This window comes from Corapipo altera, unplaced genomic scaffold (assembly GCF_003945725.1).
Source record: "Corapipo altera isolate COAL_440 unplaced genomic scaffold, ASM394572v1 1, whole genome shotgun sequence".
In the NCBI taxonomy this organism is placed as follows: domain Eukaryota; kingdom Metazoa; phylum Chordata; class Aves; order Passeriformes; family Pipridae; genus Corapipo; species Corapipo altera.
In genome coordinates this window covers 21,454,695-21,471,562 of record NW_020884873.1, presented here as the reverse complement: position 1 = coordinate 21,471,562, position 16,868 = coordinate 21,454,695, and the positions used below count along the sequence as shown (strand labels likewise).

Sequence of the window (16,868 nt, the reverse complement as noted above, 5' to 3'; positions counted from 1 at the left end):
CAATTGAAGGGAAAACCCTAAATACTAGTGCAACTGCTCCTCAAAAATCGACATGCTTAAAAAAATAAATCCCTCTAATATCTCCCTTACACAGATCAGCTGTTTCATGTTTTTCTACACTGAAGCTGCTCTTTCTAGTAAATTACTAGGTGGTAACCTAACCTAGGGACCACAAGGCTCAGCTAATAGAAGCCAGCTCCAGCTGCAGAGGAAAAGATGAAGACGTTTCTTGCCACTGTTGCTGTGTGTTAAGAGCATCTAAGAATGAAAACAACTCTCAAGGATTTACAGCCCTTGCCACACACTGAGTCACAGCACTGAGGATTCAATAACAGGAACCCTCCAGGTCCTTGAAATGCTTCTTTCAATGAGCATCCACTCCATCACACCAAGGCTGAATGTAAACAAACTTTTCTATCCATATACTTATCTTGGCCACATATTGAGTTTTCCTGATAATGCCTTGGCTTCTCTGGAGGAGAAAGCAGTACAGCTACTCCTTCTGCTATTTCAGCATCAGGGATCAAATTAACGTCCCCGAGGGTGGGATATGTTAAATGATCAGACTTTAGAGAGCTCGTCTGAGGGCTTTTTTAAAAACGTGACAATAAATTGGTACTTGTGGGGTTGTGAGATGAACACACATGGAAGAGGTGGAGGGAAGGATGGAGCTAAGAGGGGCAATGAGTGAGACCTCGCTCAGCTTAGGGGGCATGAGACAGTCGCCGTGGGGGCGGCAGCAGACCCGCTGCTCTGTGCCCGCAGCCCACGTGTTCGGACGGGCGAGATCTCCTTTCCCCGCCGCGCAGCTCCCCAGGCCGCTCGGGCACAGCCTTTTCCCTGGGGCCGCCGTCCCGGCTGCAGGGCCGCCCATGGGCAGGCGATGGGGGGCCGGGAGGGCGGCGGCCCCAGGAGGAGCGCCGCTGCTCCCCGCCTCACCCGCTGCCGTGCCCTGCGGGCCGGGAGCGGCAGGTGCGGTACCTGTGGGCTCCTGCTCCGTAGGGGTTCTGCCCGCGACTGCTGAAAAGACTCCCGTGGGTCCCTAGCGCCGCGCTTGACCCCGCGGTTATACCTTCCTCTTAGACCCGCCCTGGTGCAATATCCGTGTGCCGGCCCCGCCGCGGTGTTCGCCCCCGCAGTACCTCCCGGCCCCCGCAGAGGGCAGGGCCGCCCTGCGCTGGATGCGGGCTCGGCGCCCGCTCCCCACTCCGCGCCGGGCTCGTGGGTGAATCCCGGCCCCAAACCGGGCTGCGACTGCGGGGGAGCGGCTGTGCCGAGCTGAGAGCCGGGCGGGGCAGGCGTGGCGGGGGCGGCCGCAGCCGGTAAGTTACCCATCAGCGTGAGCCGTGACCACCGCGGCCGAAACGGGCTTCCTTCTGCCCGTGCCCATCCTCCTGAGAGGGACGCGGCACGGCAGTGGTTTGGTGTAGCAGGTTAGGTCCGGTTTGAAGAAGCCTCTTAAATATACGCTGAAGAGATGCAAAGTGATTTAAATTTCATTTTAGAGCTACATGAAAGCAATATGCCCTTAATGATTTTTCTTAATTGATTATTGTTCTTGGTAATTAAGGTATGACATATTCACCAGGACTTACATTACTTTCTAGGGATAGAAGGGAGAGTGAAAGAAGAAATAGGATGGTACCAGATGACCTCTTTTGTATTGGCCCATTTCCTTCCACTGTGAAAAAAGTGAACTTCCTAAAGCTAAGAGCAAGGAGAAAAGTAGTTTAAACTATTTTAGTCAGTATTTATAATCTCTTTCATAAAAGACCAGACCTTCTTTAATCCAGTGTTGTTGTAATTCTGCGCCTCTAATAGTAGACTGCATATGACCCTATAGTCGAGATCCAAGTGTTTTTTGACATTTTGGGGTGCCCTGCTGCACCTCTTGGCTGCAAGGAAAGATTATGTAGTGGAGCTCAAGACGGCCAAACAGAAGGATTACTCAGTATTTCTGTTTCAATTCAGGTAGAGCAGGGACTAGAGGTAAAATTCTCCTCATTCATGGTAAGTGTCCTATGAACTTATGATCTTTTAGTTAGCTTTTACTAATCACTAAATTCACTCTCATTTGCCAGAAAAGTTATCTTAAATTTTGAAATAGTCACCTTAACACAAGGTCTGACAGCTGTTGGAGAACAGCCATCCTTGCTAATGTCTCATCTGTGTGAGATAACTAAGAGAAAGTGCCAGACATGACTCCAGGGTGGCTAGGCTGCACACGGTCTCATCTTCCTGTTCCCTTTGACATGGGTTTTGGAGGAATTTGAAGATACCATCTCAGAGAGAGAGAGAGAGAGAGAGAGGGAGAGGATTTTAGTGGTTTTTCATGTACCTTGCAGCAGAGAATGTGGGTCCTCCAGGTGCTTACAGGGGCCAGGTGGCAACTTTAGCATTTGGCTTTTATACTTAGATGCTTAAAGGGACATTTTAGCATGGATTCATACACTTGTTTTCACTTTTTGGAAATTCAGATCAGGCTATTCTTTATGGATTAAAGGAGTTAGCAATGTGATAGGAAAAAAAATACCAAGAATAAGGCCAGATGACCTTAAAGCTAATTCAGCAGGGTGAGAAATTGTGATCAGAATTGTTATTTGTGGCCACTCTGTAAGGTGTTGATTGGGTTCTGAGCTACTCTGACTATCGTGTTTGTATCTCTTTAACAATAAGAAAATTTCCTATCAGACTCTGGTCAGTTGGAGAGGAAATAAGAACTAAAGGCAACAATGAGGTTTTAAAGCCTCTGTCTCACTAGTTCCCACTCTTTTAGGCTTCAGTGCACAGCAGAGCGTGTCCTCAGAGACACCTTTTTCTTCCTTTGTAGCCATTTCAACTTGACAAGAGTTCTGAGACTGTGTTTATGTGTGAAAGGGCTGTCGTTCAGGAAGGAGAAGAATTTTTTGTTAATTTCTGTGGATTCTTGTATCACATTTCTTAGGATTGAGTTACATGGCTTTGTTTTAGCTTTAGTCTTATTTATTAGTTGTTTGATGAAGACGTTTCCTCAGAGTTTTAAATGGACTTACAGCAAGAAGCTGATCAAGTTTGTCTGAGAGAATGGTTTTTTCCTGTTGTGCCATTGAGGACACTGCCTTCTCCTGGGCTAATCTGTTAGTTTTGGTAGCATACAACTGTGGTCCTAGGGTAAAAAAAGTTCTCAGTAGGTGGTATAGGCACTACAGATGCCTTTGGTCCTCAGTTTTTCATTGAGAGAGATACTTCAAACTAAATGTTATGTTCAGTGCAGAGCTGAGAGGTGGAGCAGAGAGCAACATCCCTGGGTAACATCTTCACTAATAAGCCTTCAGGTTGCTGTCCTATAATAGCACTCTGGGTAGGAGAAGGTGTTTGGAGATGTGTTACACCTATGATGCCACCACAGGCGCAACAAGGAGACTTTCGGTGGTTGGTGCTTCTAGTTGCTATGGAAGAGGCCAGGAGAAGTATGTGTGGGTGTATGCCATCCATCTGCAGAAGGGTTCACTGGTCGGAGATCTGGTGATGCATGCTTTCTCACATGCTGTGTCTGGAGGGGGACCTTGGACACTGAATGTATCATTTAAGACTTTATTTGGCTGTCTTCCTAGTGGGTCTGGCTTAAAAATGTCCCTGGCATTTGGAGAACAGGATGGATGCCGAACTTGTCTGGCTAGCCTTGCTGAGTCCCCTCTCCAGCCAGTGAAGACACCACTTCTGTGAGGGCACAAAGGAGTGTAAGTCCCTGGGGAAACATTTCCCTCCATTGAAGGTATGACTAGAAGCCCAAGTAGATAATTTAAGAGCTCGACGTTGGGTAGTATGTGTACATCCTGCCCTTCATCAGTCTGCAGGCATGTCCAGGTTCACTTCAGCTTTGCTGCCTGTGCTGAACATTGCTGTAGTGTGCTTAAAGGACTGAGGACAAGGAAGAGCAAGGTGCTTGTGAAGTCATGGAGTCATTTTCACATGACTGAAACACCTTTTCCTCCCTTTTTCTTATTTTTCCCTAGAGTCTGTGGACTGTTTTTATCTTTCACTTGTTTACTAATGGTAATGACCATTGGTATTTACATCAGAAACAAGGGAACACCCACATTTTGGGGGTATGACATTAAGCAAAAGCAATGGTTCAGGGTTCAAAGACTTTAATAATGTTAGTTAAAGCAGTGTCTGCATAGTTCTTTATGAGCTATTTTAAATATTTATTTTTAAAACATTTTTCTTCATTCTAGCTACTTTATGATGGCTTTTATTTATTCTTCATCTATCACTGCACTGATGTTGTGCTTCTGCTTTTATTATTAGAAAATGTAGTAGAGTGCTATTCTGTTTACTTGGAGAAAAGCAGTATATTCCTGACAAATAGGCTGAAATAAAGCAATAAAGAACAGCATCACAAATCTGCATAAAAGCAAAGTTTGCCAAGTTGGGAAAGAGGTACTTCTACTTTACTCCATGTTTCTGAAATGTTAGGGTTAAGTCCTTGCTTAAGCACTGTAGTTTGAATTGATACTCTGTTTCTGATATTAGCTTGAATCTGTTGCCTCAGGAAGGTGTGCAACATGGTGTGGTGAGTAATTACTGAATAACAAGCCCAGAAAGAAGGTTTTCCTTGGGTCTGTTGGACAAAGATCTGCTTTTTTTTTTCTTCTTTTTTTTTTTTTTTCTTTTTCTACTTTAATGCAGTGTAATGGGGAATATTTCACATTCAATGTACATGACTTTCTCCTGTGGTCTGTAGGAACATCATGTTTTGTGCCAATTAATTTGGAGTTCAGTGTTTTTGTTTTTCCTTAAAACAAGATCTTCTCAGTTTATAGTAGTTTCATTGTGTACATTTTATGTTAAAACAGTAGAGTAGCACCTTCTTTGCCTTCCATGTAGCTTTTCTTAATGGGTATTTCTAGTGTCTACCCTCTTATTTTTTCTATTCATTTTGGTCTTTGGTTGCCATGTAATGGGGGAACAAGCTTAAAATGGTTTCAAGAGACTATTTCTTAATGTGAAGACTCTCCAGGGCTGTCGGAAATAACTAACAATTAATGCAAGTACTGTTCTAATGCTCATTTGGAGTTGAGTCACACTGATGCTTGTAGCATGAATTTGTAGTACAGGGAAAACAAGCACCGTGTGCTTGGCACTATACGGCTTCAGATCTGAAGAACCATAAGGGAGATCTTGAGTGGGTGAAGCCCAGGAGGAGGTAGTAAATAAAACAAGACTGGATGCTAATGGGTGTTTGGTATGAGAGAATGAAGCTGAGTAATCTGAGGAGGTGTTGAAGCAGAGGAAAACAAAAACAAAGTCAAATGTCTGCTTGAGACCATATGTGAAGGTTGATGGTTATTTGGTTTGAAATGTATTGGGAAAGCAAGCAGAGATTAACTTGTGGTTTTAGCTGAAAATAAAGCATCTAAAATGTGGCTAAGGCAGGGCAGAATAATGAACATCTAATTTTATTGAGCTGCATGAGTTGGATAAACAACTTGTAAATAAATTTGAAACAACTATTATCCCATTTTAAGGAACGGTAGCTTTTAAAAGTGAAACTTACAATGGTCACTGTGTTTCTTGATTGCTTGGCTGAAGATGAATGGCTGGATTTTAATATCTTTATTAGTGATCTGAACGAGAGCATTGAGAGCACCTTCAGCAAATTTGCAAATGACAGCAAGTTGGGGGGGAGTGTCAATCTGCTGGAGGGTAGGAGGGCTCTGCAGAGAACCCTAGACAGGCTGGATAAATAGGCTGAATTTAATGGTATGATGTTTAACAGGGCCAAGTGCCGGGTCCTGCACTTTGGCCACAACAACCCCATGCAGTGCTACAGGCTGGGGACAGAGTGGCTGGAGAGCGGCCAGGCAGAAAGAGACCTGGGAGTTTGGATTGACAGGAAGCTGAACATGAGCCAGCAGTGTGCCCAGGTGGCCAAGAAGGTCAATGGCATCCTGGCCTGGATCAGGAATAGCGTGGCCAGCAGAACCAGGGCAGTGATTCTTCCCCTGTACTCAGACTGGTGAGGCCACACCTGGAGTACTGTGTCCAGCTCTAGGCCCCTCAGTTTAGGAAGGACACTGAGGTGCTGGAGAGTGTCCAAAGAAGGGCAACGAGGCTGATGAAGGGACTGGAGCGCAGGCCCTATGAGGAGAGGCTGAGGGAGCTGGGGCTGTTTAACCTGGAAAAGAGGAGGCTCAGGGGAGACCTACTCACTCTCTACAACTCCCTGACAGGAGGTTGTAGCCAGGTGGGCATTGATCTCTTCTCCCAGGCAACCAGCAGCAGGACAAGAGGGCATGGTCTTAAGCTCTGCCAGGGGAGGTTTAGGTTAGACATTATAAAGAAATTCTTTACAGAAAGTGTGATCAGACATTGGAATGGGCTGCCCAGGGAGGTGGTGGAGTCACAGTCTCCGGAGGTATTTAAGAAAAGACTGGATGTGGCACTTAGTGCCATGGTCTGGTTGACAGGGTGGTGTTGGGTCATGGGTTGGACTTAGTGATCTCAGAGGTCTTTTCCAACCTGGTTGATTCAGTGATTCTGTGACTTTGCTTTCTGAGATTGTAAAACTGCATTATGCGAAGAGGTGGTTATCCTGAAACTGGGGGAAAGACATAACCAACGAGTACAGAGCGCAGGAGTTTCATACTCTGGGAATAAACGTGACAATGGAAAGACGCAGGAAACTTCTTTAACTTCTAGACAGTGTTTTACTGTTTACTTACAGGGAGGAAGTATAGACTCACTGCTACAACAATGAGAAACTATGAAAACCACCAAAGCTGAGATAGAAAACCTGTGATTAATTTTATCTTAATAAGCATGTGGTGATCCACAGAAAGTGCCAGAGATTTTTTATTTCAAATTAATTGTTACTTGCGTACTTTCTAAGTAATAAAGCTGAAATTATTTGTAACAGAGCTCAGCTGAATTAGATGGATCTATACCAGCAGAGGATTTGCTTAAGTTTCCTGTTCTGTCTTAATTAGAACAACTGGGAAACTGTTATTTTCATGTTGTAATTCACTGGTTGTTTTAAGAACTCGTTCCCAAAAAATGTGCTAATTGGCCTGAAATAGTGCAGTGAATGTGGTGCCCCCTTGTGATTCGAAGTTGCGGATGATCTATTTATTAGTGGTTTTAAAAATTAAACCTCTCATGCGTGTTTTAACTGTGCTTCTGTAAGGACTGAGTGAATAAATACATGATATTTTGAAACACGGTGTTCAGAGAGACTGCTCTGCGTTATGTGATTGCTGGGCAAATTAGACTTGCAGTGAAGATTTCCTTGCAGCTCCTGAGCTGAAGTTTTTGGCACACCAGCACAGAGTTGCAAAGATGCGATAGAAGATAGGACATATATCCTGGTCTAATTTTGCAGTAAAGTAGAAACAATTTAGCAACTTCTAATGGAATAGCAAGATGGATACTTAGAGGAGTGCAGCATATAAACAGGTACCTGAAACTTATGAATTGAGTTACATTTCACATAATTTTTCTGTATGTTCTGTGCTAAGATGCTATACTTTTATATTGACACTGCTTCACTGCATTGTAGAGTTCTAAAAGAGGAGCTGGAAAGAGTTTTGACTTTTTATAGCTTAGTAAAGGATGATGCACACTTCAACAGTTTTGAATTTAGATTGACAGTTTTAACTAGATGTTCCTGAGAAGCTCATCAGGGACACAAAACTGATTAAGACCTTCCTGTCCCCCTCCCCTATTTAGGTTTTGGAATCAACTGGATTAGCTGAACGACTCTGTTTTTAATTTTTTAGATTTGCTCAGGCTGTCTCCAGAGTAAGGAAGATGATATTGCATTGGATTTCATTTGGTCCATGTCAATGATTTCATGACTGTGAGAATGGAGAATGTGTTTTGTTCTTAAATTAAAGCTTATGTTTTTGGTATGTTGAGGTCCCACACTCAAGGAGCAATTTCTACAGTGAGTGAACACCTACTGCGTGGTTGTGTGCCAAGATCAATGGTTGCATTCCTGCTGCTGAAACTTTCCTGCCTTGGGACTCATTATCTCTGGGCTGACTCTAGCATGAGAGACATTGAAGGTGGATAGTTAGATGTTTTGCTGATGAATAATGATTCAATTATATAATTTAACTATAATATCTGCTAATGGGAATGAAGTGCAGAGTAAAAGAGACATCGTAGGCCGGTATCTGTGAAATGTGAATTAATTCAAACGATATAGAGAACACTGGAGACTTCTGCAGTAGTTTTGTGAGTGTTATATGTGCCTCATTTTAATTGCTTGATGTTATTCTGCCAAGCTGCATGAAATTAAATAAAAGGAAACTTACAATGGAACAAACAGGAAATGAAATAATAAGTGGAGTAAGATGTCTCTGGAGAGAATTGCAAGGGATTTGCAGTAATATTTGAGAAGTTATTAGATGTGAGAATCCCACCTGTGTGCTCCAGCAGCCTTGTTTTTCTCACACTCATATAAAACTGCACTAAGCAGAGGAGTGAAGGTGAGAAAGGATGCATGCATGAGCAACAGGGGCTGGATGCAGAGGCATTTGGAACGAGATCAGAGGGAATGTTGTATTATACTTCTTCTTTCCCTCTATCTGTACCTTTCACCATGGCAAGTTTGGATTGGATGGGACATAACCACAACAAATGAAGAAACAATAATTTGTGAATATTTGCATCAATGAAGTCTGGTTCCCTGTAGTGTTGTTCACTCTTCACCTATCCACTCAAGTTGATATCCAGTATCCCCGAATCCCCAGTGGGGGATGATGTCCCATCAGTACCTCTCATTTTTATCTGGTTGCTCACCATTACTTGCAGCCTCCCCATGCACCCCTGAAACCAATGTGCAGTATTCCAGCGCTTCCCCATTGCATTCTTTGAGCTTTGAGCTGTAGATGTTGAAACTGTTAGGCTCAGAATTTACTAGAGGAGCACTGTCAGACTGCATGGTAGGTTTTTCAGCCATCTTACATTAGTTTGGAAGGAAGACAGTTTTGGCTAACTTGGTACATTGTGGATAAGCTCCTCTTTCTGTGCAATCAACAGCAGCAATAAAGACTTGTCTGGTTCCCTCTCTGTACAGTGCAGGTGTTGCTGTCATTGTTAGGATTTGTTAAGCTGTTTCCTCTAGTGCTTCTTTACCTCTAGCCTTGCCATCAAAAATGGAAGCACTTGCATAGGCTGGTTATCATTACATTTACTGTTAAACTGCCTAACTCTGGTCAAATGAGAGAAATTTGTCCCTTCGTAAATGGAACCTTAGCATAATCTGGAATGGCTTACCTTGGTCCTTCTCTAATGTATAGGCTTTACAGTGCTGCAGTTTGGTTAAAGCAGCCTGTTCAGCATACTATGGTGACTTGAAGTATACAGAGAGAACCAGTCTGCTGTTTACCAGACCGGCATATACTGTTAGTCAGTTTTGTAAACAGTGTTTTCAGATGTTAGTCAATGTGCCTCTTTTTTTTTTTTTTTTTTTTTCCCCTGCTTAATACAATGGAATTAGTATTTCTGCTGACTGCAGTTCCCACTGGAGCAGATTGAGTTGATATTTCTGTTCTCTAAACCTCCTGTTTGTGGTTTCCATGAAGTTGAAAGTAGTTCTTGGTGCTGGTTATGTTTTTTTTCTGGCCTAAAATTTCATCCCAATTTCATCTGTACCAGATAACCCAACTTAAATTATCGAGTCTTTTTCAAAATTAAACTTCATAGAGAAGACTTTCTTTTTTTCTTATTTCTAAATGGTTTCTGGTATTTCTGCTACAGTAAATACCCTTTGCTCTACATGTAGTCTGTTCTTTGGAGTGAGTTTAATATGGAACTCAAGGCATCAAAAACATTTATCTTACTGAACTGTAAGATGGGAATACTCTTTTCTATCAGGCCTGCTAGCTCCCTCACGATAAACTGTAATAAACTTAAATATTGGTATTGAAAGTTTTCACGCTGTCTGTCTTTTTTGTTTGTTGCCTCATCAAAATGTTTACGGTTATTTTTGAGAATGAATGGGGGGGGGGAAATGTTTTGTCACTTGCAAAAGCCCCTTCAACCGCAGTTGAAGGGGCTTTGCAGAGTAGGTTTGGCAGAAGTCTGCATTTTTAGAGGAAAATACTCTGCTGCTTCTATTTAATTCTTGCCAAGTTTAGAAGCCTCTGAAAAATATGTGTCAGTAATAACATTCTGAAAGCTTACCTGTCACCTCTGTGCAATTAAGCAGCGCATGTTCCATCCTTGCTGAGCAAGCAAGAATGTTGCAGCCCAGGGTTTACTGTATGTTTAAGCACATCTTCCTAAGAAGTTCCTCCTTGCTTCAGGCTGAGGTTAAATTGCAATCTGAAACAGAAAAAGAGCTTCTGTATCCAAAGCACCAGGTGATCAGCAGGTTATTTAAATGCAGATGAAATATAAACCAGGCTGTGTCAGAAGGTGGAAAGAGGGAAGGAATGAGACAGGAGGGGTTTGGACACGGGCCCTGGTGACTCAAGGTGGGAAACGGAGGGAGGTTGCCTTGGAAGACAGGAGTTCTACTGGAATATTTTGTGTCTGCTCGGGGATGTCTCTGAATGTCTTTTTTGGTCCTCAAACCTCATGTCTCCCTTGTTTCTGTAAAGAGCTACACAAGCCTGAGGAAGGGATCCCTGTGAGAGCCTAAATTCTGTCTTTGGATCTGGGATTGGGTAACAGGTTTTGCACATCAATTTCTGTCTGTTTGTATAACAAAAGTGCTGCCACTGCATTTGCACTTTGAGTTTTCTCATGCAGAGATAAGTGTCTTTTGCCACTGAGATTCAGAGAGTATTTATACTTTTTGTTTTGTAAAATGTTAATGTGTACCTTATTTGAGCTTCGATTATATATATATATGTTTATATATAAAATAATATTATATATATATTTATCTATATATTTACATCATTCTCGCATTGTTTTGGCAAAACATATTGTTATTTATAGATGTAACCTAACCTGAGACATGATTTAAATAGGATGAAAGTTATCCAAAACAGGATTTGTCTTGAGGGTTTTTTTTTTCTTATGTGTACAATATTTTGTGATTGAGTTTATAGTATGAATTTTACCAGTTCCATACAGGAGGAAGCAAATAAAAATTATCTGATCTAACAGCTCAACCAGTCTAAATTCCCACTGCACTGCCACATTAGACATCAGTTTCACTGACTGTGCTCGTGGATCCTGCCCACCTGTTAAGCTCCACTGCTTTATCCACGCCTGCATAATTTCTAAATATGTTTGCTAAAGCCTTGAGGCTTTACTAGGGCTTCTGTCAGGAACCCTATGTATAACTAACAAGTTACAGCCCCGGAGGGTTTGCCATCTGAATTGAGAAAAGACATAGTAAGTGAGTGACACACACAAGCAGAGAGAAAAGGAGAGAATGGGATGGCATGGGTAGATGTGGCTTGGTTTGGTGTTGATTGGTGGGCAGTGCTACCCAGTCATGGGGTTCATTCTCTGCTAACACTGTCAGGTGCATCATATGGTCCTCTGCAGGTGAAGCTTCTCCTCAAAACCAGCTCAGCTTCATCCTCACATCAGTCAAATAACTCCCCACTGTTCATTTTACTGAAAAGCTTCTCTAGAACCAAACTCTTTAGCAGTCAAACCTGTGTAATTTTGAGTTTAAATTTATTTGTGCTCATATTACAAATGCCTATATATTCCTCTGGTGTGAAGGACTGGTTTTTTGGTTGTTTTTTTTTTCCTTCATTTTGGCTTAGATAAATCACAGTGGTTTTTACATGAAGAAACATGGCTTTTACCTCATGAGCATGCTTTACAGTAGAGTTGTTGCTGCAAGTGAGCCCCTGTAGACACACCTGAAATACCTTTGAGCTTACTGATAGCAGCCCACTTGCCACAGTGTAAAGTTCAGTACCAGGTGACCAGGTTCAAGCTCAATTTGAGTATTCTGGGTTTGGGGGTTTTTAATAGAATCTAGCTTTTGAGACTGAAGACTCAAGTCTGCTGGAGAAAACTTGTGCTTGTCTTTAGAAATCTCAGTATTGAGATCCAGTATCTCAGTAGTGTGATCCACCTCAAGCCTCTGGCCAGCCTTAGCGCCCTTCTTCAAAACAATTGTGAAAGCAACATCAATTGCATTTGCCTGTTCTCTTGACTGCACGTTCCTAGTCTCATGATGGTACTGTGCTGATGGTTTGGAATCATCCTGCACTTGCACTCACAGTTGTTACATGTGCTGCATCTTAAATTGTTCATTGTCATGATTTTTCCCTTCTGATGATCAACTCTATGTCTTTGGAGGCCATTGTCATTCCTTACTAATGAGCTTTCTTTCTGGTACTTTTCCCTTGCTCTTGTTTAGTTTATGTGACTTATACATCTTATACTTTTGCGGATTTTCCCACTTTTCCCAACTTAGCCTATATAGTGCTTTGCCAATTGATTTATTAAAATCCAAATATATTATATTCACAGCATTTTTTGAGGGAATAAAATAGAAAAGAGACATTTTGGACTAGTATGCCATGATTGGTCTTCTGCAATTCATTTTATATGCTTTTGTTTTCTGTTCTTTCTTCAAGATTTGTGTGCTATCTGTAGATGACTGATGTGTCTGTATTACCAAAACGACTTTTTTCCCCTCTATCTTTCCTCCCAAGTGTAGGTACCATATTTGGCTTTCTTCAGTCATGTGGTACTCCCTCATTTGATGGATTTATTTAATATCTGTGCTATCAGACTTGCAATTTCATGTACCAGTTCTTTTGGTGTTCTGTGATTAAGATTGTTCTGCTGCCCAGACTTGACAGCAATAAGCTTTTTGGATTTTGCTTCCATCTCAGTAATTTCTATCCCTGAAAACTCATTCTTATTAGCTGTCATGTGTCTACTCCACTGTTCAGCATCAGGTCTTGCTGGTTTTTGTTTGTTTGTTTGTTTGTTTGTTTAATGAGTGGAGATAGTAATTTCTTTTGGAAGCTATGTGTACATTTCACATGAGATCTACTATACTTCAATGAAGAACTTCACGCTTCTTTCATGTGCTGGGTATGTGGGGCTTTTTATTGTGGTTTGTTGTTTTTTTTTTTTCTTTCCCAGCAATAGGGCCTTTATCTTTATATCTCATGAACTCTGAGGACACATGTGCTTGTGAGTTTTAGCATAGCAGAACACATTCAGCAGTTACCCTTTTCCATGTGTAAGATCTCCTTTTACTGTTTCTCCTTCACTTGAAGTTAGTAACTATTTGGGGCTGGACCCTTCTCTTAGAAGACTTTCTTCCCTTGGGTAGAGGCTGATTTAATAGCTCTGTCACTGCTTAGTTTAAGAAATTCAACTTGCTGCACACGTGTCATGAAAGGTCTCTGTTTTGTTTTTTTTTTTTTAATGATTTTGTGGAAATAAAGAAAATTATTGTGGGAGAGCAGAAGGATGATATGAGTTGTCTTTCAAATAACAAAGAGAAGACAATGAGAGCCAGTGCATGCATGTTCGGTAAAAAGTACTACAGGCTGCAGGTAAATCTTTAAATTAATCTGAAGCTAGATGCTTCTTTTTAGCATTGGGCCTTCCGTGACCTACTGAGGGAGAGGCTCAATATTTCTGAAATACTCCAGAGCAGCTCTGTTGCCAGTGGAGCAGATCACAAAATAAGCCACAGAATTTTAAAGTGTTTCTGTGGAAGAATTTGAATGCATTGATCTATCTTTCTGGGTTTTTTTAGAAGTCTAGCAATTAGGGGCTTTGCAGACTTTTGATGCTAGCTTTTTCTTTCTGAAGAAAGTTCACACAACAAAGAATGATCCGAGTGGTGCAAAAGCAACCTGGTTTTTGAAACATTTTAGCCACCTCTAATTGCTCTATGATAAGGACATAACTATGCAGTGAGTTCTGAATTAATCTAAACTGTACCAGTCTAATTCTGTGTGGACAACTCATGGACTCTTTGTTACCTTCTGAAAGCAAACTGAAACTGAAAAGCAGCACAGGGGTGTTTTTAGTTTTCATCTCGTGCTTCTGTGAAAACGCAGAAATTAAGTAAGGGTACCGGGCTTAAAAGGGCACAGAAAAAATTATTAGTGGTTGCTGCCATTGTTATCTTTACTTAAATATCCATGTCTGCTGCTTTGTCCACCGTGATCCATCCACCTGACAAATTGTAGCACTCTGGAAGCTGAAGCTGTTTGTGACCGGAGCAGACAGCGCTGAGTGGTGGGAGGAAGATGTCCACATCTTTTGTCCAGGTGGAAAATGGGGTTCCAGCTGTCAGTGTGTGATCAGGAAATGAAAGACTATGGGAAAACTGACCTCGTGAAGAACCTGTTCAGTTCTGGCAGGGTTTGGTAGCTCTAGTACTGTGAGATTCATGCTGAACTGTGCTGTTACAAAGTTCATCTCAGTAATACTGCTGTGTCTGGACATGGCCTGACCATGCTTTTTCTGACAGGTAGAGGTGATCCTATAGCAAGAGCTTTAAGACACACGTTTTTAGCTATCTCTTTACTTAATATTTGGAAAAGGAATAAATGTTTGGTTGTGTGTGTCTGGACCATGATGATATAAAAATGCTAGGTAGGCTTCAAGAATTCTGCTGCTTGCTTATTGGGAACCAGCAGGGATTTTACCTTTTTTTCATCTGAGATGCAATCTACTTTCTTTCTATAATTGTGATCATCAGAGAAAGCAGATCTAACTAGCTCCCTGCTATTGCAGGTCTTCCATGCCCATTAACAGTGCCCTTGACCTCTGACTCTTTTTGTTCCACACCAGATTTGTGTCTTCCATTGTTCTGCTCTACAACTGGAGGTTGTTGTAGGGTGTCGGGGTGTTTTACATCTGTGCTAAATGTGAGCATGAAGAATAGATGACTGTGTATGCAGAAAGAATGCAATTACTTGTTTTCTGTATGAGTATCAAAACACAGTCTCAGCATGTAATGCACACTGGAGGCGTACCACACCCCTTTAAGCATGAGTTGACATCCTTGCTGGATTTTTACATTTGTTTTCTTCTGGCCATATTGCCTCAGATTCAAGTGGACTAAATTTTAGCCACGACTATAAAATCAATTAGCTGTCCCTCTGGATGATTAGGTCAGACATGTTAGAGAAACATGATGAGAAATTGCCACTGTGGGTGTTGTAGCACTCATCATCTTGGTGTGTGCATTGACAGAAGTGGATGTCCAGGGAAAGCAATTCCTCTAAGAGTTCTCAGCTGAAAATGTTACCTTTACAGGTGCCTGTAACTGTCTCTTGCTATGAAGAAAGATGTTTGAAGCAACTGCAATTCTGCCAGGTTTAGACACTGAAAGTATGAAAGATAACAGGATTTTATAATCTGTATAGTTGGCTTATTTTTTTTCCTTGTTAGTGGGAGGAAATGGTGGAGCAGTTTTGTAAACACTGTTAATGCTCATTTTCTGGAGTGGCACTGGATTTGATAGAAAACCTTATCAGAAATCCTTCCATTTAACTCTACAGGATTCAGTAGAACTATAAGGTTGATTGTGTAAAAGGTATTTGAAAGGCTGGAGAGGATGACCAGCAATGTTTGCTCTCTTTCATTAAAGAAGAATCAACAGCAGGATGCAGAAATTGGTGTTTTGCAATTCAGAAGTTTCAGGCTATGGTAACGAATTAGAAGATCAAATTACAGCAGTGCTTTGATTTTAAAAAACGAAACAAAAAATCCCACTCAAAACATATGGAAAGATAGTACTATTGGATATTATAATTTATTTTGCCTGAAAAATATTACTTTGATATATAAACAGTATCACTTATGAAAGAGTAGTTGCTGAGTTGTATTTATATTAGTGCGAAAATTTAATTTCTATTCCAGTTTTGTTTACTGGAGGCCATCACAGTTTGTACAGGCAGCTATGTTTGTGTGATAATGACTAATAGGGTGGCTGTTGTTGGTATTGAATCTTTTAAAGCTATTAGTTTAAATGCTTTAGGTTTATTATTAAAAATGTAGAATTAGATTCTCACTTAAATAGATAACATACATAACCTCAAGAAAATAAAATATAACATATTAGAATCTTATGGATGCTTAAACTAAACCTGTGTTTGCAAACAAGTTTTTTAACATCTGATTAGCACTTAGTTGAAGTCTCTGTTGTGTAATGTTTGGAGTGCCAGAGACCACAGGAATTCTCTCTTTCCATTGTAATTAAATTGAACAGGTCATGTTCACGTTAGATCTTTGAAAACCCCTCTTTGAAGGCAAGTAAGAGAGCCCCCTTCAGCAAGGGAAATGCTGTAAAGCAAATGTAGTGTGTATGGATACAAGCATATGTTTTTTAATGAAGAAAGCTTAGAGACCAAAGTTTGACAACAGCAGAGATAACTGAAATGACAAACACTTGGGCAAATGCACCAACTTAAACCCTATGTAATTGATCATGATATGAGCACAATAAAACAAAGATTAAGAATCACAAAATCTCAAAACCCAGTAGCTCTCAAATGGCTCGAGCAGAGTGGATAATTATTCACCTGCCTGTGATGTCTCTGACACAAACTGTTCTGTGCTGCCACTGAGGTCAGCATTGCTTAGGCTTTTGCAGTCCTACTGCTGTAAGTGCCGTTGAGAAATTTTGCTTATATTGTGAAGATGACCAGATTTTAAGTTCAGTAAACCATCTCCCCCCATCCCTAAGAGCTGAAATGGTTTTCTTTATGGTTCTATTTTGAGAGAATGAATTCTTTCCTGCTGTTCCTTAACATCCCCAGAGCTTTATGCTGTATCATAACGGTTGTTTTCATCTTTTGGCCCATTCTAATCTGTAATTCCTTGTGGGCGATTCCATGATGTTTAGATTCTGTCTGAGATTTGAGACTTAGATATTCTGTTCAGTCTCTATCTCTTTCCAAGAACTTTTAGGTGTTGCACCT

General features: G+C 41.3%; 1 long non-coding RNA gene across 2 annotated transcripts in view; it reads left to right on the top strand.

Annotated features, from left to right (window-relative positions):
* Positions 1 to 1,253: 1,253 nt before the first annotated feature.
* Positions 1,254 to 16,868, top strand: part of LOC113959642 — a 138,064-nt gene continuing 122,449 nt past the window's right edge. For both annotated transcript variants that reach the window (XR_003531888.1, XR_003531889.1), the window contains exon 1: positions 1,254 to 1,322. This is a non-coding gene — a long non-coding RNA (uncharacterized LOC113959642). The remainder of the gene's footprint in view (positions 1,323 to 16,868) is intronic.